Source organism: Lampris incognitus, chromosome 15 (assembly GCF_029633865.1).
Source record: "Lampris incognitus isolate fLamInc1 chromosome 15, fLamInc1.hap2, whole genome shotgun sequence".
NCBI lineage: Eukaryota > Metazoa > Chordata > Actinopteri > Lampriformes > Lampridae > Lampris > Lampris incognitus.
The window spans coordinates 10,438,796-10,452,226 of record NC_079225.1 but is presented as its reverse complement, the minus strand read 5'-3'; the positions used below and the strand labels follow the sequence as shown (position 1 = coordinate 10,452,226).

Below are 13,431 nucleotides of genomic sequence, written 5' to 3'. Positions count from 1 at the left end.
CATATTGCAGTATTACAGCAAATGAAATAACAGACCTCGCACCAATAATGTGAAATATATAAATAAAACATGATCATCTGTTCAGTCCATAATAGCTCTCAGTGGGATAGCACCAGAGTCAATGCCCTGTTGATAATACTCATTGTATGTATGCCAGTTCAGGACTACACACAGCTTTTTAATAAGGGATGTAACCTGCAAATATGTTCACATCCTGACATCAGACTCTTTGCTGCTGAGTTGCAGTAAGATGCATCAACCCTGCATGCACTGCAGTCAAGATTATACCTCTGCAACTTCTGTTGTTAAATGTTACTTAGAGGTAGACTGTTTTAGGCTATTTGAGTATTTCTATTTTAAGGAACTTTATAAGTCCGCTGTGTTTCAAAGGAAATGTCCTACAAAAAGGCAACATGGTTTTGACTGTTGATGCTGGCAGGGCACAGCTGCACGCAGTAATTTATGCATGTGAACTGGTAACGTCCATCCATTATCCAAACCACTTACCTTCTCTCAGGGTCGCTGGAGCCTATCCCAGCAGTCATTGGGGGGCAGGCAGGGAGACACCCTAGACAAGCTGCCAGGCCCTCACAGGGCAACAGACTACTAAGCATATCTCTCTGAAAAATTAGAGACAAATAGTGACATTCTCATACTAGATTTAATAGATAAATCCCTCCCTAAACAAATTAATCAAACTTTCTTAACACACTTCCTTTTCTAGGCCGTTTTATCACAGCATTCAGAGAAGAAAAACAGCTGTTTGGCTCCTCTTTGGCTCCAATGGTTCACTCTTTCAAGGTGGTAAGAACAGGCTTTGGAGAGGACACTTTCTGCCTTTAAAATGGGACGAGTTGGACCATACTGTGGTCTGAACTGCTCAGATCTGCATCAGAGACAAACATAAGCATCCCCCACAGTCTAGCATCCCTCCCAGTGTTTGGGTGGTTCTGGACTTGATTGTTTTTGCTAAAGGACAGCTTCCTTTTTCCTTTTTTAAACGTGATGTCATATAATTTAGTGTCATACAGACAAAAAACGTCACTGATCAATTGAATATTAAGAAACTTACAACTTTGCAAAATGTTCTCACTGGGCTTCAGGGAGAAGATTCAGCGTGCTATGCTGTGAGAAAGGTCTTGTGAGGGAAACATCAGCATTTTGATAAATCAATACAGAGGTGAACCTGTGTGTGCCGTGTTATCTGTTGCATAACATGAATTTCCCATGTAGGGTTTAATTCCCTGCATCACGAGAGAGAATACACACAGTGGTGTCAAGACTTCATATCTGCTTTCAAGTGATCGAGTCAAATGTGTCTGTTAAGGCATCATTTACCTATTTGCATCGGTTACCATACCATAACGACTTAACATGTCATGCTGCTTAATATGTTAATATGGTGTGGCGGAGTGGTGACGTAATACATATGTTACCCGCAGCGGGACCCCCAGTTCGCTGTGCAGTCTCCCGGGCCACGGCTGTCGTGGCTGCACATGTCCACGCTGCATAACGTTGGCGGTAACTCCGCAAAGACAACGACAGACCCGGTTCTTTAAGGAGGTTCGGCAGAAATTAACGTGACGTCACCACCAGACGAGTCGACCTGAGACATAAACGGTGCACTTCGGCTCACGCGCTGCTCAGCGCTCGTGCCCGTTAGGCTCTCGTGGGAGCGGACCTCCTTCTGACGTCATCAGATGACGAAGGCGCCACTCAACGCAGCAGGTTCGCTAGATCGCTGGAAAACCCAACGACCACGACGGGACCGGTAACTGATTATTAGCAGGTTCCTTCGCCACGGCTTCTCTTGGCCATCGTACCGTTACGTTACATTGATGCCGGACAGTCCGCCAACCCACGTAACAAGCCAGCATGACGTGTGACAAGTGTGACACCTTTACCGGGACATTTCCCACCAAGCTGAAACGGAGGAAGTCATGTCCCACCAGCTTTGCTGGCTAGCTAGCTAGCTAGTCTTCATGCGGCTTACTCCGCCGAACCCCGATAACGGCAAGGTAGTTTGCTAGCTCGGTTAGTTGCTTATTTTTGAATAAACACATTACACAGTTAACTATATTGACCAAGTAACCAAATACAAAGCAATTAAATGTGTTAATAGTAATTTAAAAAGTTAAAATTTGAACTAAGTCTTACCTTCCACGGCTCACAAGATGGCGACGACGAAAAAGGGGCGAAATCGTTTTGTGGGCGGGGCTTGAACTGCTCCTTTACACCTGCTCAGAGTTGAACCAGCGCCTTGCAGTTCAACTAGTTATTTTCACCACCACTAGGGGTCGCTTTACGCTTTCATTAGTTAGAATGACCCTGAAAGGTTAAATTTACTCTCACAACAGTTGATTAACTCTAGGAATTTTACTGTGTATCTGCATTTGTGTTTGTATGTGTATGTTTGAATCTGTTGGGTCAGTTGAGTGTGTGTGTTATATTTGTTGTATTGTTTATATTTGTTGTGCTATATTGTTTGCATGTGCTGTACTGTATTGTTTACATGTGTTGTATTGTTTACATGTGTTGTACTGTATTGTTTACATGTGTTGTACTGTATTGTTTACATGTGTTGTACTGTATTGTTTGTAAGGGTGGTTGCCTGCAGTCAGTCCAGACTGAAAAGGTCACTTAGATGAGTGATGAAACGTATCTAACGGTGTGTCCAGATGAACTGATTCAACCTTCTTTGACTTTCTTACCTGGAGTCTTGAACATGCATCAAGACTTTGTGGTTGATAAATTTGCCAATCAAGTGAGCGCCAAGTGAAGCCTCAGGAAAGTTGGTCCACAAGGATTCAAACCTTGATTTAATAGGAACAGGTACATTTTCGCACCTGCACACTTAGAGCCAACTTCAAATACTTGATATTTAATCATAAAAAGCTCAACACTATTACACATATAAAATCAACAACAAAATATGACTGTTGATAAACTACAAACTAACAGGAAACACATTCACCCCTGAATTCAACAGCATGTCTGAAGTGACTGTTTGATGCCCCAAATTGTCATTAATTAAACTAATAAGCTTCCTTTATGTGCATTGCAGTTTTACATTTGGTGGGTCTGCTCTGCCTCTTTTTGCGTCACTCCGCCCTCTTGTGGACAAATAAAACACGTTCCCAAAGACTTCCTTAACAACACATTCTACAAGTACTCATTAAAAGAATAAATATACAGCACAAAATAACGTGTAAAACTACAAACATGTTGAATTGTCAATTTTATTCCCTCATCTATCGTAAACAACCCGGTGTAAAAGTAAAAACAAAAATAACTGCTTTGAAATTAAGTGTTTAATTGTGTAGGATTACAATTATGATATTTAACAAATAGAGTAAAACCAACAAGTAACAAATGATAGACTTAACTATGTTTTCCATTGCATATGAATACAGTCTGCTGCTGAACGGTCATCATTTGGTGTCATACTGTCAGTTTTTAATAAATGTGACCGTAAAACTTAATGACCTCATGAAAACTGAGGGGGTCTCACAACTGGGCTGCATCTGAAGCAGTATTTACACATATACTTATGCAAATGAGTACTCTGTGAGAAGAACATCACACCACAGCTCTTGTTTTACACAACAAACACCTACAGTGTGAAGAATGGCAGAGCACTGATGCAATCAGGTAGCAGGGTTTCACATGTTTACACACTGTCATATTGAGCTTATCAAAGACCTGATGGCTTCTGAATAAGCAGGACTAATGCATGTTGTCTTCATAACAATGTACCACGCACAAGCCAGTGTAGCTTGACACAAGACAGAAAACCAGGAGAGATGCAAAACTGGTTGTAGCACAACGAATGTGTAGAAAACAAATCAGGGATTATTTAATCGTCACATCCGATGAATGAGACTGATTGGCCAAAGCGCTCAATTAAACAGGTAGAAGAAGAAAGCAACACATGTTAACCTTTTTTCCTCTTTGTGACTACAGCCAGTGACAAACGTGGATTACAGACCACAGACCAGAAGTGGAGAGGTTGACCAACCACTGACATGTGAGTGTGGACAGAAGCATCGTCAGGAGCATGAAGCTACCAATGCAGAGATGTCATGACTGCATGGCGTCTAATATGAAGGAGGAAGTTCAGAGGAAGGAGGAAGTGGCCACAGTGTGATGCGTCACTTCATCATCAACATCACCATCAAGACCCTGTAGGACAGAGCAGCACACCACACGAGGCGACACAACACTACGTCACAACACACAATGACACAACAAAGAGCCTTCAGCCCTGCTCTGCTTCTTCTTCTCAGATGACGGAGGTCTAGGTGAGACCATCACTGGGATCAGCCTACACAGTTTAGGACACATGTTCGGCTCAACGTTGGTCAGCGGCACACAGATTTGTACTGAATCATTGTCCTCCTCCTATTCTATATGTCTCTATTTTCTTCTATTCTATCCTTAATGAAATGTGGAAGACAGAACGGGTTGCCTTGACAGGTGTCACGATGCAGTGGTGTCAGTAGAGCGACTGGTTGCAGCACTGACAACAGCTTACGTAGAAGCGACTGACGCGGTCATAGAAGTGCAGGTAGCTGGAGTAGGAAGAATAATAGAAGTGTAGTAATGTAATAAAAGAAGCAGTAGTAATAGATACATAACTAATAGTAGTAGCCTCTCCTTCTAATAGTAGTTCTAATCCTTGGTTTTTATTTAGTGAAATAGAGTTTACCCCTGTGTCAGAATAAAACAACCATATTGCTTTTTTACGTGTTTATTCAAAAAGTCAAACCGGAACTACATGCAGACACTAGAGGACAGTACAGCGCATTAGCGACAACCATTGTCAAATTACTGTATTACAACACTGCCACTAAATTTTACAATAGCATTAATGCGCTTCACACTAAATTATATTACTAAGAGCCGTGCTCTCCTTCACAAATAATGTCAAGATAATAAATCTTTAAACTGAAAAAACTTGCAAGATTCATTTTCTTACTATTTTCAACAGAAAAACAGTGCCTATTACAGTAAACAGAATTACATGGGGAAAAGCCCAATCTCTCTCCTAAGATATTCAAACTTCTGTTTAGTCAGTGGCTTGGTCAAGATATCTGCCTTCATGTCATTTGTTGGGCAATATTGCAGTTCTATTTGTCTATTCTGCACACATTCACGGATGTAGTGGTAGCGAATTTCTGTGTTTAGTCCTTGAGTGATCCATTGGATTCTTCGCGATTGCAATGGCTCCTTCGTTGTCCTCCAGGATCACTGTGGGCGTAGCATCCATTCCGAGATCATTCAGTAATCGTCTCAGCCAGGTACCCTCTTGAGCAGCTTGACTGAGTGCGACGTACTCGGCTTCTGCTGTTGAAAGTGCAACTGTTGCCTGTTTCTTGCTGAGCCAGCTCACTGCTCCTCCACTCAGTAAGAATATGTTGCCGGTTGCTGAACGGCGGTCATCCTGATCACCGGCCCAGTCAGCATCTGAGAAGCCGATCAAAGTTCCAGACTCTGACCTCTCATACTTGAGAGCAAGGTTCACTGTACCTTTCAATTATCGAAGTATTCTCTTCACAGCAGTCAGATGCGCAGCATCTGAATTTGCGTTGAACTTTGATACAGCACTCACTGCTTGAGCTATGTCTGGTCGTGTGGCCATCGCAGCATACAGCAGACTTCCTACCATAGATTGATAGGTACTGTGGTTCACAGGCTTACTGACACCACCACTTTTTTTCAATTTGACATTGGCATCAGCAGGAGTTGCAACAGGATTTGCATTATCCATCCCATATTTCTGAAGAATGGCTTCAATGTAATGCTTCTGATGAAGTAAGACACAGTTCTTTTCTTTGTCTTGGACAACAGAGATGCCCAGGATATAGGACAGCTCACCCATGTCCTTCATCTTGTAGCACTTCTTGAGAGCCATATTCAACTCGTTCATGCTTGCAATCGACTCCGTAATCAGAATCAGATCATCCACATAAACAGCGAGTATCTCAAGCTCTTGTCTTGATCTCACAAACACACAGGGGTCTGATGTGCTCTGTTTAAATCCAATTTCCATCATGAACTCCGTGAAAGCCTTGCTCCAGCAGCGAGAAGACTGCTTCGGTCCATAGATTGATTTCTTCAGTTTACACACCAGGTGTTCCTGCCCTGGTTTGATGTATCCCTCTGGTTGTTCCATGTAGATTTCTTCTTCCAGATGTCCATTAAGGAATGCAGTTACTACGTCCATCTGGTGCACATGTATATTGTTCTGGATGGCAAAGGACAGGAATGTACGAATTGAGCTGAATCGTATCACGGGTGAAAGTTTCATCATAGTCAGCACCATACAACTGTGAGTTGCCCTTGGCGACGAGTCTGCACTTGTATCTCTCCACTCGTCCATCACTATGATGCTTGACTTTGAACCCCCATCTTGATCCTATGGCCTTTCTATCCCTTGGTAAATCAACTAAGTCCCACGTCTCATTTTCCAGAAGCGACTCATATTCCAAGTCAGCCGCCTCCTGCCATTCCTTTGCATTAGTACTCAACATTGCTTCTTTCAGTGCGCTTGGCTCTATGACACAACACACATTGGCATGATTATCAACAGTCACTATATCAGCAAACTCCTCATATCCATATCTCCTTGGAGCCCTTCTCTAACAGCTTCATCGACAGTGACCTCGTCATCTGGTGTTCCACTCTTATCTGTGTTCATGGTTACCTCGTTCTCTGAGCAGGTCACTTCCACTTCCTGTTTCCAGTCGAAGTCTGTTTTATTAAAGATGATATCACGACGAATTAGAATCCTCCTTTTCTCTTCATCAAACAGGCGATAGCCTTTGGCATTGTTTGCATATCCCATGAAACGAAGCTTCACAGCCTTCTTGTCCAGTTTTCTTTTCTCTATGTCTGGGATATGTGCATAAGCAACACAGCCAAACACTCCCGTGTGACTCATGTCCGGCTTTTTGCCACACCATCTCTCGTAGGGTGTCTCATGTTTCAGGGCAGATGTAGGCAGCCTGTTCTGTATGTAAGCTGCGGTTGCTAAAGCCTCTGCCCAGAACATCTTTGGCAACTTAGCACGAGACAGCATACGTCTAGCTGCTTGAATTAATGTCCCATTTTTTTCTTTCTGCAAAACCATTTTGTTGAGGTGAGTGAGGTACAGTCATCTCATGGTGGATACCTTGAGCCTTCAGATATTCTTGAAACTCCTTTGATGTGTACTCACCACCATTGTCTGTTCTCAGTCTCGTGACGTTCAGCCCACACTCATTGGAGAATGTTTTCTCAAATTCCTTGAATTTGCTAAGGACTTCACTCTTCTGTTTCAGAAGTATACCTTGCAGCATCTAGCGTAATCATCGATAAAAGTCACAAAATATTTTGCTCCACCTATAGATTCAGTCTGCATGGGACCACAGACGTCGCTATGGATCAGCTGAAACTTGTGTTTGGAACGGATTTCTCCAACTGGCTTGTATGGCTTTCTAGACAGCTTGCCTTCCACACATCCTTCACAGAAAGGAACCTCTTTCTCTGCAGAGAAGTCCACTCCGTTCACCAGATCTTTTAGTTCCTTCAGCTTGGTGGTGTGACCCAGGCGCTGGAGCCACAGGCTGGCTGCTACTGATGCACTTGATGCACCATGACAGACAGACGAACTTCCTTCGACGTCCAGCTGATACAGCCCGTTCAGATCTTTGTGTTCCCATTCCTTGAAGAGTTCCATCTTCCCCACGTATGTAGCAGCAAGACTTTTTAAACTGCACCGTATTTCCTTTTCTGGCAGCAGCTCCCACTGAGAATAGACTCCCAGATAAAATTGGAACATAAAGCACGTCATACATTGTGACATTTTTTACATCACTTACTTTGAAAGTCATTCTCATTTTGACATTGCCAAGTCCTAGAGCGTCAACCACCCTGCCGTCACCGAGTTTCACAGACTGTGCTTTTGAGAATTGCTGGTAGTCTTGAATAATTTCTTTATCACATCATGTGCTTTGATGCTCCTGAATCAATCAACCATTCGACCTGTTGTGGCCTCTCAGTCGGGTTTGCCTCTTTAGCGACAAAGGCACTTTCAGATGAATCTTCTGCATCTTCACACGTCATGCTTTTGGCCTTGTGGGTTTTCTTTTTCTTTTTCCAACGTGGACAGTCGCGCTTTATATGTGCTTCTTTTCCACATTTGTAACATTGCCACGTAGTTGGTCTTTCAGTTCCCACTGCCTTGGAGTTAGCCTGCATATCTCCACGAAATTGTGATGCCATGACTGATGCACCACCTGACGTAGCACCACTGGAGTTATCATTAGCATTCACTGGCTTTTGCTCTTCATTTATTAATGCTTGCTGAACAAACTGCAGTGTCAAATTGTCAATCTTTGTTTCTAGAGCAGTGATAGTTGTAGCATAGCTTGGTGGCAAACTACCCAAGAGTGGTATAATTTGGTCTTCCTCTTCAATCACACAACCTATTGCTGCTAGCTGATCAGTCAGTTCCTTTATTCGTTTTAAATGTTCATTTAAACTTTCTCCTTCCTTCATTTCACATCTGAAATGTGTTTTCTTCAGGAACAGTTTATTTGCCAAAGTATCTCTCTCAAAATGTCCATTCAGTGTGTTTCACGCCTCTTTTGGAGTCTGGCAGCTTGTTATCAGGTACAACTGGGGTGTACCTACATTCAGCACTAACACAGAGAATGCCTTCCCTCTCCGTTTCGTGAATTGAGCTTGTGCGTGTGCATTAGCATCTGCAGCTAGGATATCCATCTCCATTAGCATGCCCCATAGTCCTTTCACTTTCAGCAAGTGTTCCATCTGAAGTTTCCACATTGCCCAGTTCTCTGGTCCGCTCAGCTTGTCAATAAACAGCTTTTCTTCCATTGTGAATTCCACAACACCGTTTATCTCACACAAAAGTCCATGTAAAACAGCCTTTTAGCGACGCTCTGGGCCCATAACCTATTGCTTTTTTACGTGTTTATTCAGAAAGTCAAACCGGAACTACAAGCAGACACTAGAGGACAGTACAGCGCGTTAGCGACACCCATCGTCAAATTACTGTATTACAACAAACCACACTACAGGATTTCATACATCTAGACCTTGTTCTATTCTATTGTATTCTATGGTATTCTATTCTGTAGAAAGTGTAAATGACCTCACGTCGCCCTGACTGGCTGCAGGACCGGGCTGCTTCTCTCTGGGCTTACCATCACTGAACAAGGTGACACCCTGTCCAGATACAGTTAGTCAATATCTCTCTCTCTCTCTCTCTCTCTCTCTCTCTCTTTCAGCGGAGGAGCGAGTGAGCATGCTGAGCAGACGTGTGAGAGCGGTTGTGAGTGGTTTCTATCTTTAGTTTTGCTTGTGAGTCTTGTACATAGTGAGTGTGTATTGTGGGGTTACTGGTTTAGTGTGTATATAGGGAGGTTTTGGGGGGTTGTGTGTGTGGTTGCAGTCAGCCAGCGTTTGAAATGCGTGAATGAGAGGGAGGACAGTGGAATGAGGGGGAGGACACACACACAGAGTTGTAGTAAAGTTATAAAACAGCATATGCTCTCTGACCTCTTCTGAAGCGTCTTGCAGTATTATAGGAACAAACATTATCAGATCAGTTGGTCTTAACAGGAAATATCATGCTAACCTTTCAACTCACTGAGTTACAGCACAAACAAAAACATGATATACCATTTTTATCTAAACTTATTTCTGATTTCTCCCAATTTAGTGGCCAATCGCTCCCTATTTTAATTCAAACACCCACCCTCGTACTGCATGTGTTCGCCAACTGCATCTCTCCGGCCGGCAGTCTAGAAGGAGACGCCTCGCCACTTCCGGGACAAGGCGAATCCAGGCCGAACCACTGCTTTTTCCCAACACACACAGAGACGCATTCATGTGACGAACACAAGCCGACCCCGGCCCCCTCCCGAAGACAGCGCTGCCAATTGTTGCTGCTTCATCGAGTCCGGCCATAGTCGGATCTGAGTTCCCCAGTGGGCATCTGCATCGACACAAAGCCGATGCTTAGACCGCTACACCACCGCGGACTCCACAATATACCATTTTTAAAAGCATTTCACAGCCTTGGATGTGTTGAATTTCTCATTTTAAAACTCACATTATCTTCACCACATGCTGTTTGATTCCCTGGAAAAAAAATAAAACAAGTGAGAGGAGTTTAGATTCTGAAATCACCATGTCTTTCTCATGACTATCAAATGTGCATCTGTAAATATTATTACCTTTAGCTCTCCACCTGTACACGATGAATGCAGTTACAACTAAGTAGAAAAAGACCAAACCCACAGTTACTAAGTTGGCAGTCTGGACAGAAGAATCTATGGAGGACAAAAGAGCAAAAAACAAAAACATATCACATGACGGCAAAACTAAATCAGGTAAAATATTTCTGGAGCTTCTTCTTGTGGGCTGTGGAGCTAAACCCCATTAAAACCCAGTAAAGATGTGTTGGTTGTGTAACTTTGTAATGAGCTATAAAACAAATGTTGCACTCATGAGCAAATTGTCATTGGACTGTATTGTCTGGTCTTTTCTGCTGCTGTTTGTCTGACATGCTGGTTTTATTGTGTGTTTGCTATCACTAAAACTTCAAACTGAATATGAAACTAGAAGGTGCAGTTCATACTGGCATGTGTTGCCATGGCTATGTGGTGTAAAGCTTACCCTCCCTTGGTTTTGGAGCAGACAGAAGAGGAAGGAGAATTTAAACCAAGCCTCACCTTCAAAATCACACTATCTGGTGTGATAAAAAAGGACTCCTGTCTTGTCAGTATTAAGCTGTAAAAAGCGGTTTGCCATCCAGTCCTTAATGACCATCAAATAATCATGAAGAACCAGCACTTTATCAGGCTTGTGAGGGTCGAATGGCCCTCCCACAATCAGTTGTGCCCCAACTATAACATCCAAGGCGATCAAATTGACCATTTTGGATTTTCAAAGTTTAATCACTTTGTGAAAAAAATGCAGACCTACAGCTCCCTGAATGCTCCTAAAACTGCATATATTTGCATCAAAATAAGTTTTAGATCAATCGCACAAAAAATGTATGATGAGATCTACCTAAAACGGCTATGAGCGGTCAAAATGACCGCACGTCATTGTGCACGTCATGTAGTTTTTATGACGTGTGTTGGTCGCGTTATATCCTTCACGAAGTTAATTGCTCTGTCCTAGAAAACACACTAGCGTTCTCCAGTGCAGACAAATAGTCTAAACTTGATTTCTGATTATTGCCAACATGTCTGGGTACAGCCGCCGTTTCAGACACACCATGACTACCACCGAAACGTTGCTGTATTCACAGGCGTCAGACAGCAGCGATTTTAAATTGTCTGAAAATAGTGTTAAAGTTGATAAAATGTTAATTTTGGTGCCAGTCGTTTCATAACAGACATACTAACATATACAATGCATCTCAGTTGGGTATTTATCTTGACAGAATATAAAGTTTAAAAACCATAGGCCGTGCTAGTAGTTTTTAAGTTCTGGTCATTGTTTGGGATTGTTTCAATTGTTATTTTAATTATAATAATTTCTTTTTTTACATTTCACGTTTCATAGGCCTTGTTACGTTTGTTAGATGAGCAATATGTGTTTTCCGTTTTGTTTTTCAGGGAATATTTTCACTTTTTCAACTTTGCTATTCAATCAACATTGTGAATTCTTTCCAGTCCAAAAGGGTGTAAGACAAGGCTGCATTCTATCGCCTCATCTATTCAGTGTCTACACAGAGCAGATAATGAGAGTTTACATTACTGTCTCGGTGTTGTGGTGTGCCTTGCACGGGCTGCCTACTGCTGCGCCAAGTGGCTGAAATAGAAGTAAAAGGCTACTTGTTTCTTCTCCCCCTGCGCTCTCAGTCGATTATCTGCCTGACAACAGTGTCATCGTCAGTGTGCGTGTGTGCGTGTGATCAACCTCTAGCGTTAACGTTAGCTGTTCCCCTGTTCCAAAGGTGAAGCGGTCTATAGACGATTATCTAAAAGAACGAAACTATGAGAGACAGGAGAAAGCTGGAAACAAGAGAGAGGAGGGAGCTGGCGGAGACTAGAGAAAGAGGGGGGCTTGTGGAGACGACGGGGAGGAACCGACAAGTCCCGACTCAGACACTGACGGCTGCAGGGAGGGTGCAGGTGCACAGGGAGGGAGAGCCCGAGCGTAAGATGAACAAGTACTCCTCTCAACCACAATGACTAACGAGTACCCGTGGTTGTGTTACGAGGAGAATGCTGTGCTGTGTGTATGTTGTAAGCAGTGTGGTCCGTCCACTGCTGGCAAGTTTACATTTGTCCCTGCACTGGGTCCACACAGTTTTAGGCTCGAAAGTTTGAAGTTGCACAACGACAGCAAGAAACACGAAGCCTGCAGGGACCGATGTATCAGCAGAACCACTGAGCCCCTCCCGTCCTCGTTTCAGTGTGTAAATGAGAGCAATCGCTCAACGGAGGAAAATGAAATGGTCATAAAGTTCAACACTGCCTATAACATAGCGAAAGAGGACCTCCTGTTCACAAAATTCAACTCCCAGATCATTCTGATGAAGAAGAACGGGTTGGATGTTAATCCGACTTAGGCCAGAAACACGGCCTGTGCTCAGTTTATAGGAGTGATCGCCGACAAAGACCGGTGACAAAATTGCCTCCTCCCTTCCTCCCTCTCTTTCATGATTGAAGGGGCCAGCGACGGCTCGACTAAACACTGCGAGATCGTCTAGGCCTGTCATTGATAACGGCAGACCGTCCAATATACCGTAGCGAATTCGGTGGTGGTCGGGGGGGGGGCACTCGGCAGCACCGCCACAGACGGGAAGCGAACCCGTGTTTCCCACACCACAAGCGACAACGTTAACCAGTCGGCTAAAGGGTCCGACCCATTAGCCAAGGGCCAACGCGTCTACTCATCCATGCACGTTACACTACTTATTAGCCATGTTGAGGCTGAACACGCCACACAAGTAGGTTGTAGTTTAACATCGGCCTTTATGTTGATTTTCCTTCTCATTCTTCCATCTCATGCCAGGAATGGATGCAACAAAGAAGTGGCAAAACAGGCGTTCCCAGAAGTGAAAATGACAATACACATGTCGTTCAAAGACAAAAGTTATTGTGGACTGTGGGAAGTCATGATAACGAAAGAGCCCTATTGCTCAGACTATGCGGTAGGCTCTGTTATTTTCAGTATATAAACACCACATGGTCATTGTCCCTGTTGATTTGGTCATTTGGTTTGACCAGTACTTGTATTTTTGCAGAATGTCCTACACCTGGTCCAAATCATGCTGTTGCTCCCTATTTCATCAGCAGTCTGCGAGAGAGGCTTCTCAGCACAGAACAGGATCAAGTCAGATGCGAGGGGAAGCCTGCATATTGATACTGTGGAGGACTTAATTGGAGTCAGTGTTGAGGGGCC

The 13,431-nt window shown here is 43.4% G+C and overlaps 1 long non-coding RNA gene across 1 annotated transcript; it reads right to left on the bottom strand.

The window, feature by feature from the left end:
* Positions 1-4,041: 4,041 nt before the first annotated feature.
* On the bottom strand, positions 4,042-10,296 carry LOC130125435 (uncharacterized). Its single transcript, XR_008811432.1, has 3 exons — positions 10,245-10,296; positions 10,121-10,149; positions 4,042-4,182 (listed from the first exon to the last, which is right to left on the bottom strand). It is a non-coding gene; the product is annotated as an uncharacterized LOC130125435 (long non-coding RNA).
* Between the last annotated feature and the right edge of the window lie 3,135 nt (positions 10,297-13,431).